Raw genomic sequence first — 20,340 nt, forward strand, 5'->3', positions numbered from 1 at the left:
CAAGAACATGCAAATCGCCTTCTAGAAGTGGAGCAATCTTCAATTTACTTGGGTATGTACTTTTAGGCACATTTTCAGAAAATAATGGATAGGGCTTAAGAGGTTAAGCTGAATAAAAAAAATATATACAGTATTATGTATTTTCCAGCCTCTGATCAGCAGGTGGTTTTGTACATACATCTGATTGGCCAAAAACGTCAGCATCAATAACCAATCAGATGGTTTTAGCCTGCCAAGTGGTGTTCCCAGGGTCGCAGAAGACCACCATCATGTTCCTTATCAAAAGTAGTACACACAATGTGTACTACTGTGTCTGCCGATCAGAGGCTGCAACATATTTTTTTCTTTTTCTTTTTTGAAATTCAGCTTAAAGCTGCTGGTGCCTCGTGTTCCCCACTGCATCACCGAATCACATCCCATTGGTCTGTTTCACACACTGGACTCATATTTACCACGCGAACGCCTGTCCTCAATTTCAGTCATAGATATGCAAATCACACAGGAATTATTAATCGGAGTGTCACAGGGATTACGCAAATTAATGGAAGGAGAACAAGGGAGAGCGCGGAAGGAAGGGAGAAGAGGACGAGTCTGGACGTCAGCAGAGTTCTGACTGCATTCGCCAGAGATACACAATTTTAAAAAGGGTGTGTTATTTGCATTTACACACCTGCGTTAGCCAATTATATATATATATATATTTTTTTTTTTACATATACCCAACGTTTGTCCTCCAAATAGAATTTAACCCATCCAAATGATTTAGAAGCCCGGTGACCAACACCAGGTCAAGGATAATAACAACAAAGCCATAACCACAAACAATAATGTATGTAACGCTAAGTAGCAACCCATTTGTCAGATCAGAACTGTCACTGAAATTGGACCACTAATGCGTTATATGACTTTGTTACAGGACAAAATGTGATTACAGTAATGTTACAGCGTTACTTCATAACATGTTACACCCTACACTGCTAAAAGAACATCGTCTCTCATAGGGATGCACCAACAGGGCCAGCCCAGGCCGTTATGGAGCCCTAAGCAGAATTTGATTTGTGTTTTGCTGAGCTTTATCTCTTAATCGGCCTCTCTCTCTCTACCTTACTCTCCTTTGCGACTTTGCATTAATTCACATAAAAAGACTATATCCACAATGAAAATGAATTTAGAGAACATAGCCATGGGGGCCCTAACCAGGCACTTAGTTCGCTTGTGCCTCGGACAGGCCCTGTGCACCAATATCGGATATTGAGCCAATACCACATTCCCAAACAGGGAATTGGTATCAGATAATTTCCAATACTAGAATCCAATACTAGAATCCAATACCACGAGCCATGTGTAACATAGCAGAAATCAAAGCAAATCTGCATTATTGGCACAAAGACGGATGTTAGATCTCTAATGGAGAGAAATGGATCATATCTCAATCCTTCTTTGTCCAGTAGACACAAACTAATGCTCTAAATCTAGATTGTTCAGTAATAATAATGGATTGGACTGGTATACTCTGTATCGGCTGTCCGACACTTCAAATTTAGGACTCAGATTCCATCTCGGCGGTGAAAGGGGATTATCGGATCGTCGCTGTAGAGCTAACGAGACACAGATGTTGAAAATGGCATCCCATTTTCCAAGGGAAGTTTGTTTCGACAGAGTAGAACTGTCTGTTGCTGTGATGTCTGTATTGACCTGACTCATAGCTACAGGACCCAATTACTGTGAAGTGATTTCCACTTTCTTTCTTTGTCCTCCACGTTTGACCACTTCACAAAGTGCCCGGGAGTGGGGCTTAAGTCTTCAACAGATAGAAGAAGCACAAGCTGCTAAAATGATTTTGTCTTCCCTCTTAATTAAGACACACTGCTCTTTGGGCCCCACAAATGATATGTACAGTAACACAACATATTCCATATTAGTTAGACACTATAAGTAGTATTGTGTAGTACCATCAGTGCATAATACGCAACATTTTTACTATAGGCGACTCTGATGGGAATTGAACCCCTGGTTGTGGTAATATCCTGCTCTATGCTCATGAGACAGGACCATACGTATTTTGACATGGTATACAGATCTCAGCTCGAGTAGATGCTTATTGTATGCAAATTGGTGTAATAAGTGTATTGATCCTGATATTGTCCTAATATTAGCGATGACTTTGTCATGAATTTGTTGGAATCAGATACGCTTTAAGCAACACGTACGTCTGTAAGAGATCGTATTGCACCTGAAACACTATACCCCACTCAACAAGCTCCATTTCTCTCAAAGTCACATTTCAAAGCCAAGTTGAGCAGATTTCATCAAGCCGCCTTCTGTGACGAAATGTGGCTTCGAGCCTTCGGGACGGCAATACTTTCCGTCTCCCTCTCTGTGGCACGTTTGTCCCCTCCCTCCGCGGCACAGGGCACAGAATCGCCGCCACCCGGTTCCTCCCCCTATAGTCCCCTAATCTACCTGTGGGATTTAACAGATTGGAATCAGAATATGGGGAGAAAGCCAGGGCTACCTGCAGTGATTCTTTCTCTGCCCTGGCGGGACCATTGTTGGCAGGTTGCGTGGGGGCCCTGCCACGCTGGGTGAACGAATGCATTTCTGAAGATGACTGGGAGGCAAGGAAAGATTGAATTCTATCCCTCTCTTTCAGCGCGCGCATGTGTGTGTGTGTGGTTGGGGTTGGGATCTCCTAGAAATAGGCAGTGATAGATGAGCTACATGGAGCAAGACAGCTAGCCCTGCTCTCCAGCCTGGCTGAATCAGGAAGCTGTCTGCCAGCTAAATGCCTCTCTTTCTCTCTCTCTCTCCCTCTCCATTTCTCATTCTCTTTCTTTCCCCTATCTCTCCCTCCTCTCATTATCATTTTCTCCCTTCCCCTCTCCCCCACCTCCCTTTCCCTCCTGCTTACAGCTCGATCTGCTTGTTAGTGCTTACCACACACAACAGATCTTTAGTCATTATGCGGTTGTGCTTTATATCAGCACTTAATGAGCATTACACACTCCAATGGCAAAGCATTCCCCTCAATTTGACTACAACGGCAAAGGGAAACTGTGCACGCTACCAAATTAAGCTGCATCCCTTTCCTTTTTTTAATGTATGCAATTAATTGAATTGTTAATTAGAATTGCTCATGTAAAAAGATACAACTTCTCATTCTTGTTTTCTGGCTAAATGTATCGTCAGAGGTAAAAATGTGGTGTGTCACCGTGTGTGAGAGTTGTACCTGTCATCTTAGTTGTACATCTCTTCTCCTACTGCTGTGAGAAAGAAGGCTCAAAGATGTGGAGAGAGGTGGGATGCTATAATCTATCATTACCACACAGGACTAGTACCTGTCGCAGGCCTGACCATCCTGATTGGGGGGGGTGTCTCTCTTTGAATTGACCTATCTCAAACACTGGCCTCTTTTCTTGATACTCAAATCACAACTTTTGCTTCCCTTGTTTGTCTGAGATTGGAGGATCAAGAAAATAGGGCGTGGTTTGAGATACGTCAATTGCCCCCCTGAGGTTTCTTCAACTATTTCTGTTTTGTGGGATTATTCCATTATGTTCTTCTTGAGGTCAGTGGGTGTTAACAGGCCTAATGTGGGCCTGTGAAGCCCGTCGAGACATGTGACTATGATCACGAATTTTTACAAATAAACTATTATAACTTATTATACATATATAATATATATATATCATGGCGTATGAGCAGTATTCATGTTATGTCTCCCTGTGAAGCAAACTGGAAGCTGTGAAATCAGAGCCAAAATTTTGTCTGGTTGATACGGTTCGTTTTGAGATATTGGGCCTCATTTATCAATATTTCCAAAGTGTAAAAGGTTGAAAAAAGTTGGTAAAATAGTGCCAATTGTACCAACTGTGAACCATACCAGTAGAGATAACATCATTTATAGCTGCTAAAGGGTAAATTGAATTGTTATATCTACAGGATTTGATTTGAACTGGCTTAAATTCTGATAGCTGGTTTGAACTGGTTTGGGCTGGTTTGCACTTGTTTGAACTGGTTTGAACTTGCTGAAACTCGAGTGTGATTCATTTCTCACTTCCATTGTCTTGCTAAATTGGGTGATTCAAATGGCAACAGACCACAGCTGTTAAATAAGCTCACCCTCTCCTCTTGGAAGTATTCACTGTGAACCACCAGTAGAGATGTCCTTTGAGCAGTGCGTATAAAATTGTGTGCGTATTAAAACAAACGGCATTCCTTGAGTGCGGTCCCTACCCTTTTTTCCACCAGTAGAGATAACGTCCTTTGTAGCTGCTGAAGGGTAAGTTAAATGGTTATATCTACACTCCTGGGAGGTCATCAAAGCGAAGCAGGCCATACTATGTCCTTGCTCCACAATGGTGGAACAAGCTCCCCACCACAGTCAGAACAGCTGAAACCCCACCAATTTTCTGCCGTTGACTAAAAACACACACAAGAAAGAAATCCTTTACTATTATGTAGCCTACTACTACGCTACTATACTTATTACTACCTATCATCCTAATATGTCTACTACTATGCATTCAAGGGTCTAACACTCGATTCTATTTGACGAGCAATGGCAGTGGCACTGACCCTTAGCTGCCAGAGGTGTACCCTTCCTGATGACTTGTTGTTCACAATTTGTAAGTCACTTTGGATTAAAGCGTCAGCTAAATTACTAAGTGTAAATGTAAATAATACCATTTTAAGTGGAAATGACTTTGATCATGTGTATTATTATTATTCTTCTTATTTTTTTTTAATAATATTTTATCGTGTTTAGTCAAATATGACCGTCAGTGAAACACCCATCCATCAGCCATCCATCAGCTCATGCTCCAGCTTATTGCACCAGTCACAGTCACCTGGATGTAGGCAGCCCGGAGCTCAAGGTGCAGCGAGCAAGGCCACAGTCCACCCTCCGTGACAGGCAGTTACCGTACCATACCTCACCTTTGACCTTTTAAAGCAGACCGCTGGGCCGGGCCCGCTCCCTCCCTGCTATTCCGCTCAGGCTTCGCTTCCAGCCTCTGGGTGCTTCTTTATTCATTGCTTGGATAAATGGACATGACCCTTTAAAATAACAAAAGCTGCCCCCGAGGGCACGCTTGAGCGATGTGACATTCTGGCTAACCTGAAATGACTTTTAAAAGGATGGATGATGAGTGAAGGATGGAAGGAGGGAGGAAGTGAAGGAGGGACGGAAGATGGAGGGGGCGCTACGTAAACACACTAAATCAAATCAGTGTAAGCAGACGGGCTATGCAGGAAAGGTTACGCATGATACGGGACTAATACAAAACAAACAAAAGAGACAGAAACAACCACAACTATTTGCCTTTCGTCTAAACTAAAGATCTCTGTTTAATCCATCGAGGTGCACGTGGTCATGTGTGAGATTAGAAACGTAGAAAAATTAACATGCTAATGATGACAGTGGCGCAGGCGGTAGACCGGTCGTCTGGCAATCTGAAGGTTCCCGGTTCGATTCCTCCTGGCACTGCGTCAAAGTGTCCTTGAGCGGGACACTTGACCCCTAAACGGCTCCCAGCGAGTGTGTTGGCACCTGTTCATCGAGCATGTGGCACGTGCTGCTGGCACGTGGTCGCCTCCGCCATCAGCGAGTGAAGGGCTGAATGTGAGACACGAGTTGTAAAGCGTTTAGGATAAAAGCGCTATATGAATGCAGTCCATTTACCATTCATGATGTCACAGTGGCTACATCTATGTGAGTGAGGTGTGGAATTCTAGGAATTCCTAAGATGGAATTCTGAGAGAACGTACACCTGAAAGGGTTAACATGTTGGTATGGTTGTCTGCATAATACACTAATGCACATATGTAGGCAGGCACACTCATTTGTTCTACAAACATATTCAAGACTCTCTTTGCAATGGCATTCGTGACATGATAAACTCAATGGTCCATTGGATGACTCCAGTATAGTGCTATAAATCTGCATGTGGGCGAGGCGAGGTCCTCCTCTGTCAAAACACGCTCGCCTGTCAGGCGACTGCTCATCACAGCTTCCATATTTAATCAGTGGAAACTTAAACGCTTTACATACAGCCTCTTGGAGAATGTTCAGCCATGAGTTCCTAATTAACCAATTGTGAAGTCATAATCACTTCAGAAACAAATTAAGCCGAGGGTATTTCAACACGAGCTAATGAACTGCCTTGGTCCGCCCCAGTTGCCCCTCCTCCCACCGAGCTGTCACGTTCAAAGAGGAGCGATGAATAGCGCTCGCTCTGCTCTTAACCTCTTACTCTGTGGCTCTGTGGGTAAATATGAAACACTTAATCCGTACAGCCGTCAAAAGAGAGCCAGTCGCAAGCTCTCCTTGCATGTGTGTACCTCATTATGTGTATTTTCTGTTACATTCTGCACTTGTATGTGTGTGTACTCATCTGTATTCATGTTTGTGTGCATACTCATTCTGTGTGTGTGTGTGTCTGTGTATATGCACTTGTTGTGTATTGACAGCCTAAGTGTGTCTCTTTTGAGATACTGTCACCCCCTCCACCCTTGTGTTATGGGGACCATGCTGGAAATAAGTGTTGTCACTTTTGCATGTCATCCCTTGGATTTGTTGTGTCTTTGGACCCATAAATAAAATCAATCAATCAATATGTGCATACGTTATTGTAATCCTCAGTCCTAACTTTGCAACTAAATACATACTACATGTACATGCCCATGTGAGATTCTCTCCAGTGTAGGGATGTCCGATATTATCGGCCTACCGATATTGGCATTAAAATGTAATATCAGAAAATATCGGTATCGGTTTTAAAATATATATATATACATATATATTTTTTTGTACATTTATTTAACCTTTATTTACCCAGGCAAGCAAGTAAGAACACATTCATATTTTATTTATTGTCAAAAGTATGCATAATGTTGTGTTAATTCCACGACAGGGGATATGTAATGTTAATTACCTGAAATTATTCCTTTTTTTGGGGGGGGTATTGGTATCGGTTGATATCGGTATAGAAAATTAAGAGTTGGACAATATCGGTATATCGGATATCGGTAAAAAAGCCAATATCGAACATCCCTACTCCAGTGTCATGGTTCCTCAACCTTAGTCGTTAGAATGAGTAAACAACATCATTCATCATCATGTGTTCACCAGACAGTGAGAGTTCACCAGACAGTGAGAGTTCACCAGACAGTGAGAGTTTAACAGACGGTGTGTGTTTAACAGACACACAGAGGTAACATAGACACCCGTTGAACAGTGGAGGGACGGCAAACAATCAACACGTTCCTAGTAGAGGATACAGCGATTCCATTCCATTCCATGAAGATTTGTTGTATCTTGACAAATCTTCCACTGTAACCACGGTTGTGATTCAACTGAATTGATGTCAATAGTAAAAAACAATAATAATAATAATAATAATAATAATAATAATAATAATAATAATAATAATAATAATAATAATAATAATAATAATAATAATAATAATTAATAAATAAAATAGAAATGTGTAATAGGTTCACAAATGTGACGGGACTTAATTTATAATCAAGTAATAATCAAATGATATGCCATTAAAGCCTTACACTAAGATATTAGGATATTGCATTATGTACAGGTCTACAGCAGGTGTCAGCAACCGTGGCGACGCGTGCCATCACTGGAACAAGCTTAACGTCAGAGGAGCTGGACGTCAGAGGAGACGCTCCAGTCTGCGTTTCACTGCACAGACTGGAATGTGTTCCGCGACACAGATAACATTAATGTCTACACGGAGACAGTGCTGGACTATGTTTGTACTTTGGTGGAAGAAACAATCCCCACTACCAAAATGAGAGTTTACCCAAATCAAAAACCCTGGGTAGACAAATCCGTCCGTGAAGCTCTGAGAGAGCGCACCAAAGCATACAACGACGGCCTAGTGGCAGGCAACATGAATGACCACAAGGTGGCGCGATACAACGTAAGGAGGACAGTGTCAGAGGCCAAACGGCGCTACAGGGATAAAATTGAACTCCAGTTTGAACAAGCTGACTCTAGAGCTATGTGGCAGGGGCTCAAAACGATGACAGACTACAAAGGCGCCTCCCTCAAACTGAACAGTGACATCTCCTTAGCAAATGACCTCAATACCTTCTATGCGAGGTTTGATGCTGGTAATAACAACACCAGCTCACAAGCCACGGCAATGGGGGGGGGGGGGGGGGGGGGGGGGGGGGGGGGTCGGCTGCTGATGGAGGCGCAGTGTTCAGGGTAACAGAGCATGAGGTGAGGCGGACCTTTAAAAAAGTGAATATCAGGAAGGCAGCAGGTCCGGACGGCATCCCCGGCCGCGTCCTAAAAGTCTGTGCCGACCAACTGGCCCCAGTATTCACTGACATATTTAACCTGTCCTTAGAACAGGCTGTCATCCCCACCTGCCTGAAGAAGTCCACTATTATCCCTGTACCCAAAAAATCCAAGCCTGCTTGCCTCAACGACTACCGCCCTGTAGCTCTCACCTCCATAGCCATGAAGTGCTTTGAGAAGCTAGTAAAGGGCTACATCTGCTCCTCCCTCCCCATCAACATGGACCCCCTGCAATTTGCATACCGCCCCAACAGGTCCACGGAGGACGCCATAGCCCATGTGCTGCACACAGCAGCATCACACCTGGACAAGAGGCAGGGGAACTATGTGAGAATGCTATTCATCGACTACAGCTCGGCATTCAATACCATAGTCCCCTCCATACTCATAGCCAAGCTCAGGGACCTGGGCTTGAACTATGACCTCTGCCAGTGGGTCTTGGACTTCCTGACTGGCAGACCCCAGGTGGTGAGAGCAGGCAACTGCACCTCCTCCATCACCCTCAACATAGGGGCCCCCCAGGGCTGTGTTCTGAGTCCCCTCCTCTACTCCCTGTACACACACGACTGTGTGGCTCAGCGGAGTAGCAATACAATCATCAAATTTGCTGACGACACAGTGGTGGTGGGCCTGATCTCTGCCAACGACGAGAGGGCCTACCTGGAAGAGGTCAAGGTCCTGGCGGGATGGTGCCAGGAAAACAGCCTCTCCCTGAACGTCAGCAAAACAAAGGAGATGATTGTGGACTTCAGGAGGTCGGGGGTCAAGGACTACAGCCCCCTCAGCATCGACGGGGCACCGGTTGAGAGAGTCAACAGCTTTAAGTACCTCGGAGCCTACATATCCGAGGACTTGACATGGACCACACACATTGACAGTGTTGTGAAGAAGGCACGACAACGCCTCTACTTCCTCAGGCGCCTAAGGAAGTTCCAAGTCAGTCAGAAGATCCTTAAGAACTTCTACTCATGTACAATAGAGAGCATCTTGACCGGCAACATCACCTCCTGGTTTGGGAATAGCACTGCACAAGACCGAAGCAGACTACAAAGAGTGACACGTTCAGCCGAACGCACAATTGGAGGGGGGCTCCCCACCCTCCAGAACATTTACAACAAGCGTTGCAAGGGCAAGGCTAAGAGAATCATTAAAGACTCCAGTCACCCGAACAACTGCCTCTTTGAACTGCTGCGGTCAGGCAAGCGATACCGGAGTCTCAAGGCGAGCACAGAAAGACTCAGAAGAAGCTTCTATCCCCAGGCCATCAGGCTGCTAAACGAACAATGAACACTACACAACAACAACCACCAAACGCACATAGCACACACATCCACACGCACACACTCACTTTAAACAAACACACTGTAGCACCCACTCCACACACTTTATAGCACACACCCACTTTAAACAAACACACTGTAGCACCCACTCCCCACACTTTATATTTATTGATGAAGGATTGCACTACAACTCGTACACCTTACTGTAAATTGTACCTAAATTGTACCTCATCCCATTTCTGCTTTGCACTATATAGTACTGTACATTAGTACACTGCATATTATTGTATATTATATGGTAACTCAGAACATTGTACATATGTCTATACCGAACACTGTGACCTCATTTTCTTCTTCTAAATTACATGCTATACTATGTTATTTGATACTATCTTGTCTAGCACAGTCTCTGGAGCGTAACAGTGAGAAGCATTTTGTATGAAAGTATTCTGTACTTCTGTATGACAACTATTAAAGAAACTTGAAACTTGGCACACTAGCAAGTGTGCAAGAGAGGAACTTCTTTGTAAATGTGTCCTCATCCACATGCCAAATGACCTCTTTCACAGCCGGTGGCAGTTGTGCAACCTGTTATTTATAGTAGTTTGATTGATATATCAGGGTCAGAGCCAATCAGAGCGGCAGAATGCAGGTGGGAGGGAAATGACGCTGCCAGAGAGGCTCGTAGGTGATGACAGGCTGCTAGCTAAGAAAGATAAAGTGAAGGAGAGGCTCGTAGGTGATGACAGGCTGCTAGCTAAGAAAGATAAAGTGAAGGAGAGGCTCGTAGGTGATGGCAGGCTGCTAGCTAAGAAAGATAAAGTGAAGGAGAGGCTCGTAGGTGATGGCAGGCTGCTAGCTAAGAAAGATAAAGTGAAGGAGAGGCTCGGGAGATGATGGCAGGCTGCTAGCTAAGAAAGATAAAGTGAAGGAGAGGCTCGGGAGATGATGGCAAGCTGTTAGCTAAGAAAGATAAGATGCTCGGAACATAAGCTGCTATAGTGGCTCAGTAGACGATGGCAAGCCTGTTAGCTAAGAAAGCTAAAGTAAAGGATCAGTTATCCCAGCCCCCGTGGATAGAATAGTGGGGCTTTGTGTTTCAGAAGGGCTGTGCTGTTTGTATTTTAGGCTATGTCTTGAAAATGTTTGCCGAACATCGAGTGTTAAACGCCATTTTGAGACCAAACATGAGAAAACTTTCAAGGATGAGGCAGACAAGGCTGAATCCATCCAGGTGCCGTGTCCAGGTATGGGAAGCAGGCATTTCATAAGGAGGGCAGCATTCTTGTATAGTGCTCAAATATAATTATTAACAGCAAGACATCTCCCCCAGGAGCACCAAACAGTGTTAGCGTGGATGTTAAAGTGTCAGTGGTCCACTTTTGGCAAATTTCCTTCATCATCATCATCATCATCTTCCGTTTTCACTCTAATCACATAGTTATACACTTACAATTTGGGCCACAATTCTCTTAGGCTCCCCAGTAACACTTGTCATTTCAACTTTAATCATCCAATCACTGTCAGGGCTGAACGGTCCCAGATTGGATTTTGCTTTGCATTGTGATCAGCGACAGCGGCGAGCTGGAGGTGGTCAGGCCTTTTGAATTCTACACAGTCTGGATGCTGTCCAGCCACAATGCACATGTGAGCAGTGTAAGTAGATGGAGCAGAAAGTAATGTGGGCGCAACATGGCCACGGGGAAGCTCCAGGTGCTTCAGAACAGGGCTGCATGGTTGGTTATATATCGTATGGCTATCGCGTCCCGCTCTAGCCTAATGAGATACCCCTTATCTCCTAGTACCTACTGTACACCACCACGAACAACTTAATGCACCCATACCTGACCGGGCCCCGCCCCTATGGAGGCGTAGCCTATAAGACCATGGTCATGGTCACCAAACACTCTTCCTCTATTTTCGTTCCATCATATCGGCTGCGTGCACCGTATGTAACTAGTAGTATGAAAAAGATTGGAGGAATTGTGTAATGTTGAAAGCTTACCGGAGGTTGCTGGCCCCTGGCATCTTCGAAGCATGTTTTCAGCGATGCGGCAGGCCTGTGTTGATGTTTCCTCATCTGATGGCAGCAGACCAAGGTTCAGCTGTGCAAGATTGGCTGTCGGGCCAGCTTGTACCCAGGTAGGCCCTGTGTCTTCAGGCATGGGTATTAGTGTTAGTAATGCTGGTTTGTTTTGTTACACAACCATGTTGTGTGTTGGCGCCGGGGGCAGGATGGTTTGGTGAACGTTTCACTGCAGTGAACGGTTTCCAAACGGTCTTGGGCGTGCTGTTAAACATCTAATGCTATGCTACATGCTAACGCTAATGCTACATGCTAACACTACTGCTACATGCTAACTGCTACGCTGTTCTAATGTCTCCGCCGTGAGATGTTGTCACTTCTCCCTCCTCTTGCCCGGTTCATCAATGAAGGTCAGTCGGTAGCTGTTGTGGGGGTTTTGCTGAGTCCTATTTACCTTTTTTACGGGTAAATGGGTTGACAGGGTAGGCCGTGGCTAGGTAGCCTAGCCAGGTACGTTACCTTTGTGTTCCGGCGGGGTCTGTGGAACGGTGTCCCCATCTGGGGCCGATGCGTGAGCTCGGCGGTGTAGCAGTAGAGCTATACTACTGCAGGATGGGACTTAACGGCGGGTTATGGCTCAGCTGGCTAGTTCCTATCCACATTGGCGTCGGGTAGTGGGGCTATGGGTCCAGCCGACATGGTAAACATGTTGCGTGTCTGTGCGCAGGCGGTTGTTGATCTGGGTCCCACATCGCCTCACGCTAGGCTGTAGTAGTGTAGGGGGCTACTGTTTCGTTCTGTCACTCTGCTATGAGAAGGTCTGTCTTTGCTACAGCTTTCTCTCCTCTCAACCATTTATGCTGACGGTCAATTGGTGTCTACTGGGGGAGTAGTGCGGGGTGGGGCTTTGTTTACCTTTTTTGGTAAATGGGCTAAGCTAGGGCTGGTGTGCTGAATATTTTGAATGAAGGCGGGACTAGTTCGCTCTGGTCCGCCTCCCCTTAACGTTGTGTATATGGGTTTGCTCATTCTACAGTATTTTGTGGGTTAGTTATTTTATTCATTTAACCCTTTCATGGTGCACACCACAGTTGAGGTTGCTGTTTGCAACCACCACTGGTGCTCCGTGTTAACATCAGTCCTTTGTTTTTGACATATTGAAACAGTGCCCCGCCCGGCCGACGCCATGGGTGGGTTGGCCTGGCGAGTGGCTGGTGGGCTGCTAAAGCCTGTACCGCCACGGTATGGAATTGGCAGCAATTAGAACTGTGTTCGAATTGCTGTTTTTTTCTATTAAAAAAATTGTGTCTGGTGGCGGGGCCTTGAGGGCCAGCCGACGTCGACACATCGCGCGAGGTTGTTGACGTTATTAGCTTTGACCCAGCCGCAAGCTATAACCGCTCAGGGTTCCCCTCTCCGCAGGGGATTTTGGTCTTCTGCTGGAGCGCGGGCGGTATTGTCCTAGGCCCCACACCGCCTCACACCGCGCAGCCAGAAGAAGAGAGAGCACGGCCTCGTCAGCGGCGATGACGAGGCCCTCGACAGGCGGCCATGTTTTCCCCCGCCGGAGGTATCCTGGGCGTTGATTCGACAGGTGTCCACAAGGCCGACAGCCTTGGCGGCCGAGGGATCGGCCATGTTGGATGGGTTCGGCTTGAACAAACAAGCCGTCACCGTCCTGCCGCGAGCAGCCCGCTCTCCGATCACTCCCTTCCCCAACACCAGCGGAAAAAGTGGGCTCTGATTGTTTCCTTTGGCTCCGGGCCTTCGTTGAAGCGCGGGCGGCCCCACTTTTCGCTTCTCATGGGGACAGGGGCTGACACCCAGTTGATGGCTGAGCCTGGGTCTGTCCGTGAGAATGTTGTGCTGTCAAGCGGCTCCCACACCATAAGCTGTGTTGGTTGAGCCTGGTGTTACGTCTGTCAACTTAAGTGTTGTCAGCAGGGGGGCTCGAAACCTTTTGAGGCACACAGTGCGGGCTTCCCCGGCCTCGCCTTCGCCAGGCCAGGTATCATGTTGGTGCCTCCCACTCCTGAAAAATTGGCAGTGGTCTCGCAGGCACGCGTGATTTGGGGTGGTAGTAATATCACTGCAGGGCTACGGTGTGTAGGAACCCATGGGGTCCTTACACCTTGCATGTCCGGCTGCAGAACAACTCCTCAGCATGTTCTGGAGGGGTGTTCAGTGGGGGGGCTTTTTTCACCTAGGAAGCCCCCCTTATCAAACCGGCCCTTTCAGTCGGGGTCCCCCCTTGGGTGCGATTGCCTCGTGGGTGGTGTCAGGGTCAGATGTCCCGACACGGAACGCTCTGCTCGCACGGTTCCAGGGTTGGCTACGCACAGCGGGGGGACCGGGCCAACTATCTACAGTTCCTGGCGGACCTGCGCCACATGGCGGCGGGTGCGTTGGGAGTGTCATCACATATGACTACGGCAGTACCATATGTCGAGGTGGATGGAGAGAACGCTGAGGCGGGGACTTGCGTTTACACAACCCCACCCGTTTTCAGGTTTGGTACAGACCCTATTGTAAGGGTCTCCAGCAGTGACAGCTCTGGTCAACGAGATCCAATCTCTGTGGACGAAGCAAGCCATCGTCGTGGCGTTCTCCTCCCGGTGTTCTCTGCCTGAGAAATCGGGAGGGGGGGTGTCAGACCCAGGCTGGACCTGTCCCATGGGAAGGTTCAGCATTTTTTGGATCGTCTCCTACCTGTTGAACACTGTCAGGTGGGGGTCTGGTTCTCCTCCATAGACCTGTAGGATGCGTATGCGCATCTCCGATCTTCCATCCTAGGGCTTACCTACGCTTCCTTTGCAGGGTTAGCGTATGAGTACCAGAGGCTGCCGTTCGGTTTTCTCTGGCTCCCTGCATCTTCACCAAGTGCGTGGAGGCCGCACTGGGGCCTCTGCGTCGTCAGGGGTTACGGAGTGTTCTGCCCTGACGACGTTCTGGTCCTTCGCGGTCAAGGTGGATCGTCAGGTCTCGTACCAGGCAGGTCTCTACCAGCCTGGGGTTGCTGTAGACTGGATGTAGAGTACTCCTCTTCCCAGTCAACGGTTGGAGGGCTATGGGCATCCCTCTCAGAGCGTGTTGTCAACACACTCTGGAGGTTCCGTCCTAGGACGGTTACGGCGCTGTCTCACGTCGCGTTTTCACCGACGCCTCCCTCGCTGGTGACGCGTCGGGCCAACACAGTAGGGGGCAGCTGGCAAACCATGCTGCACGGTCTGCGCTACGTTCAATGTGTTGGTGTTGAAAGCGGTCCTTCTGGTCCACAAATGGTGTTGATCAGGACGGACGATACGACGTCAGTGTTGTGTATCGACAGACAGGGAGGGGTACGCTCCCCCCGTCTGCACCAGGCGGCGGGCGGCTGGCTATGGGCGTCCTCCATCTGCGCGGTCTGAGGGCTCCCCACATCCCCGGCAGGGAGAATGTGGGTACAGGTGTACTGTCGCGGGGCGGTCCTCATCCTGACGGGTGGGGATTACGTCCGGACATAGCCAGGCAGGTCTGGGACCGATGCCGTGCCGCCTGGGATTCTTCCCCATACATCTGTTAGGTCAGTTGTTGGGACGGGTACGTTGAGGGGCGCAGGTTCTTGATCCTGATGGTGTTACCCTCCGGAATGCGCATGCTCCCTCCACTGTCGCGCTTACGCGGGCAGATGACGTATGTTCCAAGTGTGGTGTAAGGCGGGGGGCCGGGACTCAGTCTCCTGCCCCCTGGATGCTGTCCTTAGTTACCTCCAGTCTCTCCTTGATAGACTGTCGGCTTCGACGGTGAGGGTATATGCAGCAGCTATATCCTCCTATCATGAGGGGTTTGAGGGGATGTCTTGTTCAGCCACCCTCTTGTGAAGCGTTTCCTGCTTGGCGCTCGACGCGTTAAGCCGGTGCAACGCTCCTGGGCTCCGACTTGGGATCTTCAACTGGTCCTCGGTCGGTTGTCCTTGGCTCCATTTGAGCCGCTCGAGCAGGCGCCGTTGGAACAGCTGTCGTTCAAGACCGCGTTCTTGCTGGCCGTCACCTCCGCTGACGCGTGGGTGTGCTTTGTGCTCTCTCGGTACGACCAGAGTGCCTGTCTTTCGTTCCGATTGCGGTGCCACTCTGCGGCCTAATCCTGCCTTTGTGCCTGTAAATATCCGGAGTTCTTCCACTCCAGGGATATTGTGGTTCAGGCGTTTCATCCGCCTCCTCACGGTGGTGAGTTAGATGCGGGCCTTCACCTGTCATGTCCGGTCCGTGCTTTGGGAATTGCCTCAGCCGTACTCAGGACCTCGGGGTCACCGTTCGGCTTTTTGTCTGTCACGGTGGTTCTCATGCCGGTAAGGCACTATCGAACAACGCCTGTCCCATTGGTTGTGCGAGGGCATTGCCCTCTGATACACGTTGGCTGGGCAGGATCCCCCTGGGGGCGTCAGGGCGCACTCCACTCGTGGGGTGGCTGCCCCTGCCGCTCTCCTGGGTGGGGCCTCGGTGGAGGACATCTGTGCTGCAGCTTCATGGTCCTCCCCGGGCCCCTTTGTAAGGTTTTACCTCATGGACATGACCGGGGATTCTGTCTCCCAGGCGGTTCTGGGGTCTGTGGCCTTTCCTGCTTCCCGTCCTTTGGTAGGGTAGCAGGAGTGTGTGGGTATGGGCCACAGTGTGTTGAGTCACACGTGGTTCCGCCTGTGCGGTGTGTTCAAGGGGTTCTAGTTCCCTCTTGTTCGCATTCAGGTGGAGTTGACTGCGCCCCCCCTTCATTAGGAAGGATGGGGTGACAGGGCTCCCCGCACCCCTTGATGTGGGCTTACGGGTCCTCAGGGGGTACATCTGTCGGGTCTCGCGTCCGCTCTAACCCATATCTCATTAGGCTAGAGCGGGACGCGATAGCCATACGATATATAACGATAGGTTATGTATATAACCTAGTTATATTAGTATTGGCTGAGCGTCCCGCTCTACGCTGCCCTGAGTTCCCTTTTGAGGGATCTTTTACTGGAACGAGATTTGGCGAGGAAGAGTGTTTGGTGACCATGACCATGGTCTTATAGGCTACGCCTCCATAGGGGCGGGGCCCGGTCAGGTATGGGTGCATTAAGTTGTTTGTGGTGGTGTACAGTAGGTACTAGGAGATAAGGGGTATCTCATTAGGCTAGAGCGGGACGCTCAGCCAATACTAATATAACTAGGTTATATACATAACCTATCGTTCTGGGTTGTTCACTGAGATGAGATCCAATGTGAATCATGAATGCATGACGGCCTCTCCTGGCTCACAGGCTGTCATTTAATACACTGTTATTGTTCAAGTCAGTCATTAATAGTAAAACTCTATCAAATGTACTGTTCATGATTACAACACTAGAGGGTCTAGCAGTGATCAGCTTGTACTGTCTCACCCGAGAACTAGTGTCTGGAGTAATCTGCCTCCATATTTCTGCTGTATTTATAGTAAATATATATATTTTTTTAAAGAAACAAAAATGTGATCTAAGGCTGTAAGTGTTTTGTTGGCTGTGCATTTTGTATTGTTTTGTTTTGTTTATATGTCATCTCAGCTGTCCTACTTGTTAGTTTTATTATATACTGTGAGTTGAGTTCTGGTTTTTATCTTTTGTATTTGCTATTGTATGGCTTGTGATTGTGTTTTATGTGGACCCCAGGAACACTAGCTGGCTGCTATGGCACCAGCTAACGGGAATCCTTAATAAAAACAAAACAAAACAGGGGGCGCGGAATGGGCATTTTCGAGCCAACACAGCCATGCAATCTCACAGCATCTGATCTTTATGAACGGAGCTCAAATTTTGATTACCAATAATGTAGGAAATGTACAGCTAACCGTTAAAACAAACGAGATTGCTCCTGTTCAATATATTGATTCCAGTGCTATAGATCCTGGCAGACCTCTGGTATCATCACTGCAAGTTTACAGCAAGTCCTTACAGCAAGCCTGGAGGGTATCAATGGAACTGGCTGCTACTTGACCGACAGGGAGATTCAATTGTGTTTCAAACTGAATGGGATCCTATGTATCGTGAGAGATAATAACTCTGAATTCAACATCTCACAGCACGGTCTAGGTCGGTCTGGAGACATGTATTAATCATCTTTAATTAAGGGTGGGTGGGGTGGAGGGGTAGATACTTACTTTTCTTTAAGAAATGATTAATATTCTGCAATAGTCATATTCACAATATCTTCCATCCATGGGATTCACATAATCATATTTCTTTACACAAACTCCTAACGCAATCCACTCCTAAATCTCCCTGAATCCCTTCCAACTAAGAATTGGAAAGTGAATGAAGTGCACCGTCAACAGAACAGAAGCACATTTTTATTTATTTTTTTAAAACTCAAGTTGAAATGACACATGGCGGCAGTCTTGATTTCCTGAAACAATCTCAGACAGGAATAACATCAGAAGCAACTGTAAATGTTTGGCCCATGTAGCAGCAGCAGACTTGGGACTGATGTGACGGCTAGACGTCTTGGAAGGGCCTCCTCCCGGCATGCGTTGCTGCTCACACAGTGGAGAGAGCTTTGATTAGCAGGGAGTTGGTTGGACTCAGTGCAGTTCAGCCCCTGGTTTTTATTGGCGTCCACCGTGGAGGGTCTTTGGCCAGAGGCAGGAGCATTTTCCACAGCTCTCGCATGTGAAAAGATGGCGGGGGCATCATTGATACTGTGCTTTGTGTAAAAGGATGTGATGTATGGGCCAAATGTTTGAAGTAAGAGTTGATCGCTGGATCACACACTCTCTCGCTCTGTAATGATGTGGTTGCGGTGGCGGTGGGGAGAGTGGTGGTGGGGAGGAGTGGTTGGCGGTGGATGGGATACATTAAGGTTTGTTTTTCTCAACCGCATGGGACGGCTGTTAAGAGGACTGCAGCATGATTTTAGCTGCCAGCTTGCCCTGTCGTGATACAGACTTCAATCAAACTCTCGCCTTTACGTGCCTACAGTATATTACCAAAAGATAATCACATTGTACAGGAAGGGATTATCATTATTATTTATTATTATTATTATATATATATAATATAATATATATATATTTCTTTTTTTTAACAAGCACTTGAAACTGACCGACACTGCCATTACAGTGCTGATGATAATCAATCTCAAATCAATTAGGTGCTAATTGCTGAGTCAATGGGGAAGGCTGGTTAAATATTGATAAGTGTCTAAAAGGTCCATCAGGCTCTATTGACAGCCAAGGGGAGACAGACAGCACAGGCTCAGCTCAGGGAGGGGAGGGAGGGGGGTGATGGAGAGATGGCTTGGGGGGCTTGGTTGATATTCTCCACTCCAGCTGGCCACACTGGTAATCAATGCAAACACAGCTCACCAGCTCTCTCTCTCTCTCTCTCTCTCTCTCTCTCTCTCTCTCTCTCTCTCTCTCTCTCTCTCTCTCTCTCTCTCTCTCTCTCTCTCACTCTCCCTCCACATCCCTGTCCAATTGTATGGAGAGTCAATGCAGGGACTCTGTGTTGTCGATGAGGAGGGGGAGGCTGTAGCTGACTTTTTAAGCATACTGCAAATATTGTGTTGTTAGCAGTGGGTTTTTATCATTATTAGTGCTATTATTGGCTGATGTAGCGGTTGTGCCTACTGTTTAAAAGGAAGATGCCAAATGGGCAGAATCTCCTTGGCGACAGCAAGCAATGGGGTTTATGGGAACTGTGGTCTTATCATGAGAATTAGGCTATCGTCTCATTTGTTTACTGTAATTATACCACGGTTTCACAGCGAATCTGACAATGATATGATATTATTGTTGAAAATTCTCCTAGAGTAGCTTTAACAAGCCTAAATACGCTGTTCAGAATTATTGTAATTTGTGATGTCACAGCAATGAATTAGCTTTGATTAATCAATTAGCTGTGCTTTTAGGAGCCAGGGACACTGCCTGCCTAATGTGCTGCCCAGTTTGTAAATGTTTTTTACTCTTGAGTGTGGGCTAGCCAGGCAGGAAGGAAATATTTCCTGTAATATAACATCTGGTGTGTTGCTACTGTACAGCCACCAACAGTGGCATGCTCAATACAAGGCTGGAAAATACATGATTAAAATCTCTTTTAATAAAGAAAAATTGGTAGCACTTTATAATAACACCCTGTTATAATACATCTATAAGGTATTTGTAGATAATGAACTAATCATGAACAAACCATTTATATACATTCATAAATGATTATTACATCATTTATAACTATATTTGTATACCATTTACAGATTAGTTCTACATTATTTATGTATTTATTATTTATTTATTTACCTTTTTTGTTGGTAAATCTATTCCATCATTTCCGACCTACAAACAACTCTTATGTTGTGTAGACGTACTTGATGTGGTGGGCGCTAATGTTACATTTGTTCCTAATGTGTGCTCAGTGCTCAGTATATTGCGGTATGTGATGATGACACGACACACAAGAGTAATAATTATTTGTATTTTCAGGCTGTATCGGCGCCTATACAGTCTGAAAATACAAATAATTATTTGTGTCGTGTCATCATCACATACCGCAATATACTGAGCACACATTAGGAACAAATGTAACGTTAGCGCCCACCACATCAAGTACGTCTACACAACATATAATAGTTGTTTGTAGCTCGGAAATGATGGAATAGATTTACCAACAAAAAAGGTGTTTAACCTGCTCATACCTTATTAAAAGTGTGGGGCAGGAGCAGCACGGATAACTT

The sequence above is a fragment of the Notolepis coatsorum genome (genome assembly GCF_963971535.1).
Source record: "Notolepis coatsorum genome assembly, chromosome: 12".
Taxonomy (NCBI): Eukaryota; Metazoa; Chordata; class Actinopteri; order Aulopiformes; family Paralepididae; genus Notolepis; species Notolepis coatsorum.